Below are 4,688 nucleotides of genomic sequence, written 5' to 3'. Positions count from 1 at the left end.
AAAGAGAAAAATATATACGAGGCCAACAACCTACAAAATAGTTAGCAAGTTCAACTTTATTTTGTGCGGTTACATAACATTTGAGTTTGACAATATATCGGTCATTAATGTTCCATAAAAGTTCGTGTTACATACACATAATTTATTGTTAATATGCCATTCAAATTTTGTCCAGTGTTCATAGACTGGTTGAAAGAGGTGTTAGCACTACAAGAAAAATCACATTCAACAATCATATAATTGGTCGTAGAATATATTTTTGGTTGTTGATCACATTCAACGACCAAAATGAGTTGGTTGTTCCTTGGTTGGCAAATAGGTGTCGGCTAATGTATTCAACGACTAAAAATACGTTTGGTTGTTAAATGTATTATTTTAGCAACAAAATAATTGATCGTAAAAGATTTGTATTGACAATCGATTCTTTTTCAACGACCACTTGTTTAATTGTTGTATCAACTATTTTTGTTGTTAAAATACAATAAAAACAACCAACTTTTAGTTACCTTTCATTTCAACAATGAAAAAGTTGGCCGTTAAAAATAATATTGACAACCAATTAATTTTATTTCAACAATTGCTTCTTTTGTCATTGTATTTAATTATTTTTGTTGATAAAATATCATAGTAGCAACTAAAATTTAGTCGCCTTTCTTTTCAATAATGAAAGAAATGGTTGTCAAACGTTTATATTAACAATCAAAATATTAAAATAATGAAAAATATGATTATCAACAATAATATTCATGACTTCATGACTTTCACACGTTCACATCATACTACACTCAAATCCCTCCCACAATCATAAACAATCATAACAAGCAAAGGATTCCGCAAAAAGGTTTACACACAAGGCCAACGGCTTTCTTTATCTCGCTTGTCATTAGTTCATATAGTGCTTTCAGTTGGGATTCGCCAAGGGGGTAGACCGCTTGGGTTATTTTTTCAGTATCGAAGGCAGTCAACGTCTCAACCATTCTTCTCCCACAAGACTTGTAAATTCTTTACTCTTGTTCCTTGTCTTTTCCCTTCCAGCTGTCTCCCTATGCTTTATTTGACATGGGTAGAGCATTCTATTAATAACAAGAAAAAAGTAGCAATTCAGTTTCAAATGGTTTAAGCATGGAAGCAACCTGCTATCTATCAACTGTAAATAACATTAACAAGAAGTAAAAGTTTCAGAGCCTTCAATCAATTAAAATATCTCAACACCAACACCAACACCAACTATATGTTAATTATATCAACTATCATGACTTAAAATATTACACTCAGCTTAACCAATGGTATTCTCAACATAAAAAACAAACAGATGTAGTGTTGGAGACTATTGCCTCAATCTAAGAAAAATATATAACTGTCAGCATGTCACCCTTCATATTCACACTGTTAATAGCATACTAAATGGAAGATTTCTCACAGTGCTATTTATACTTGATAGAAAGCTATATACTAAACAATGAGATTACTGAAATTAAAAAAAAAACAAAAAAACAAAAAAACAAAACAAAAGGTACAAACTGAACCTCAACAAAGTATGTTACACATGAAGTTCAAAGGTAAATGTAGAACACCCGAGGAAAGATATCATGGAGGGGGCAAAATTTACCTCCTTCTGATCGCTCCAAGCACAGGTATGAAGCTGAGTCCAATCCCGATCATCCCTGTTGCCTCCAAGCACAAAATTTTATCTTTTCTATCTTGAATGATTCAAGAAAAAAACCCATAATTTTATAAATAATTGAAGCCTGAAAGACGTCTACTTCATGGATTTCTCGTTATACATAACTAAGACCAAGCAACAAAAAGCCCTGAATATTAAGAGCAGAACCTTTTTAATATAATCTGACATTTGCTTTGAATTCTAAGAAGATGGAAAATATCTGAATAGATAAGCAATTGAGATGGCGTGAAATTTTATATCTTTCCCTTTCAATTTCTCGACATGAATTTCAAAAGGAAAACTGGAAAAAAAAATTAGGGTCTTAGCAAGATGGCAAGAATCTATATCGAAACAAGATAATCATAATGAATGCTTGCCCTAAATTTGAAAACAATTCTACTAATTGTCGAAATAGAAACCGCACAATAAAATTCAATGTCTGGCTCATTGATTCAGTTACAATAAAAAGTCATTAGCATTTCAATGATCCAATGAAATTGAATAAAAATACCATTGGCAGTGAGAAACAAATTTATTACATACATAGAGAGAACCAAAAAAGATGAACATAAAACAAAAGTACCTGCAACTTTCAGCAGCAAGACCGAAGCAGGTGGAATCTTCAAGATAAAAGTGAAACTCGGATTCTGAAAACAAAAGTACCTTTTTTTTCTTGAAATCCATATTACCCTCCCATAACATCAGTTGAACAAGGAATTAGTTCATCAAGTACTCCAAAAATATGTTAATAAGGAAAGCATTTGAAATACCAATCGACACTAGAAACTAATTTCATTAAAAACAACAGTCACAGTTGAATGGGCATAGACGGGTACCTCCAGCATCTAGCTTCCCAATGCCCAACTCCTCTTCTGTATAAATTGACACGACCCGTTCCGATCACCCTAATGGATCCGACACGTGTCGTGCGCCGATGGTAGATACCAGCAAAGTGCCGGACCCACCACCAAGGCAAACTTGACATGCTTTGACTGTTATAATTTTATAAAAATTTCGGCAGAGTTCCTTCTGAAAAATAGACTAAAACTACCTGAAAATAAAATCAAATATCCTAAACATGTACATATCATTTGAAATAGGGTACACCGGCCCCTCAAAATATCAACTATTCAAATACAACACTGGCAATTCGACTTTTGCAACAATTTCTAAACCACAGTACCCAAAATGCATAATATATATACAAAACATAGCAAGCCCAACACATGGAACTAATTTATGACCAAAAGAGGTGTCTATCCCAAAATATGAACTCTTAAACTGAAAAGATAATTCATACAATGCTTGACAATCTATGGCTCAACTTGATAGATCAACTGGCCCAATAGTGTTTAACTCAGCTACTATCTGATAAGAGAAATAGTGATAAAAATGTGAGCCTATAACTCAGTGAGTGGATATTTGCAAAAATATAATTTTCCATTCATAAAATCTTTTTGAAAATCGACATATAGCATAAAATTTCATTTCACATACATATAAACTAAAATATTTATTCTTTAAACTGAATAGGCTGAGTTCTGTAGCTTAAAATTTGATGATACAATGAAAACTAAAATATACTGTAATCATAAACATGTTTATTCTGTATTCTGCATTTCTAAAATCTGACAAGTATGTGATACTGAAACATCACACCAAAAATGTACCCGGAATAACCATACTCGTGAATCGATTAATCTCGATATACATAGCAAAGTTATTCAATTCTAAAATTCTGAAATTCTGTAATTCCGATCGTACGCTCACAGAGCTATAAAATGGTCATACACTATGGAAACACATTCACAATAGTGCAGAGCGGGTAAAATCACTATACTGATCATACGCTATGGAAACACATTCACACCAGCGCAGAGTGGGTAAAATAACCATATGAAGTCATACACTGTGGAAATACATTCACACCAGTGCAGACGAGGGTAAAATCACTTGGGTACTTTCTGGTGGTTTTAAAATAACTTTGAATATACTGAAATATTTAATATTAAAATAATATGTCAATGAAATAATTTAACTGAACTGAATTTAACTTTTAAAGAAATTTGATAATAAAATTCGTTTTATTCTGAAAAATCATGCTATCATCTCAACTTATAAATTGCGTAACTTCACAATTAAATAAATACTTATTTCTAAAAAAATAAGCTTATCCACTCACATAACACAAGCTGAACCTAAGCTGGTCGATAAGCTCTTCCAATTTCCTCGTCACCACCTAGAATACATAACAAGATGGCTAATCAACTACTATTAAATTAAGAAACTTTAAGATCTACTTTTATAATACTTAACTAAAATTGGTCGATGCTCGAATGAATTTCCCAAATATTCTTTTGATCAATTGGAGCTAATCTCACTTTCTAATCCCTTTTCTAATAATTAATTCATCAACAAAACTTTCTTCCCAAGTTTAAAACTAAATTTAGTCTCCAATCTAGTGAAACTAGTAACCACAATTCCACTCATTTAATATACATTTTTTCCATAAAATCAACTCCCAAGTGAAATATTCCATTTATATAATCATTTTCACAATTAATTAATCAAAAATCCCAAAATCGAATTCTAGGGTTTCCCCAAAAAAATTGACATCTTCTTACCTTAATGTAGATAGAAATTCAAGAATCAATAACTTGAGCTCCAAGTAGTATTTCTTTCAAAAAAATCTGAAAATTTCGAGCCAAAATAAAACCCTAGAATTTTAACATAATTCATACTTTATCACTTGAAAAAAATGGAAAAATTCAACCCAAGCTTGAAGAAATTAGCCTTACCTCTTTTCCTCTTCTTCCCTTTTTTTCTTTCCTTCCTTCTTTCTCTTTTTCTTCCCTTTTTCCCCTAATTTTTTTCTCTTTTTCGGTCCAGCTTGCTGCCCGTTTCTTACTCTGTGTGTGTGTGTGTGATTTGGAGTGAAAAATGGGTCAAATGTTGACTATAAATTCCACTTATTCAAAAATTGCAAGGAAAGTCCTCCAACTCCATTTTTATATCACATTTAATC

The 4,688-nt window shown here is 31.9% G+C and overlaps 1 long non-coding RNA gene across 1 annotated transcript; it reads right to left on the bottom strand.

Moving 5' to 3' along the window:
- Nucleotides 1-750: 750 nt before the first annotated feature.
- Nucleotides 751-4,316, bottom strand: LOC111403753. The gene is made up of 5 exons (XR_002704521.1): nucleotides 4,288-4,316; nucleotides 3,846-3,902; nucleotides 2,247-3,031; nucleotides 1,610-1,664; nucleotides 751-1,073 (listed from the first exon to the last, which is right to left on the bottom strand). It is a non-coding gene; the product is annotated as an uncharacterized LOC111403753 (long non-coding RNA).
- Between the last annotated feature and the right edge of the window lie 372 nt (nucleotides 4,317-4,688).

The sequence above is a fragment of the Olea europaea genome, chromosome 11 (assembly GCF_002742605.1).
Source record: "Olea europaea var. sylvestris chromosome 11, O_europaea_v1, whole genome shotgun sequence".
Taxonomy (NCBI): domain Eukaryota; kingdom Viridiplantae; phylum Streptophyta; class Magnoliopsida; order Lamiales; family Oleaceae; genus Olea; species Olea europaea.
The sequence above is the reverse complement of the archived record's forward strand: the minus strand, read 5'-3'. Positions and strand labels throughout refer to the sequence as shown.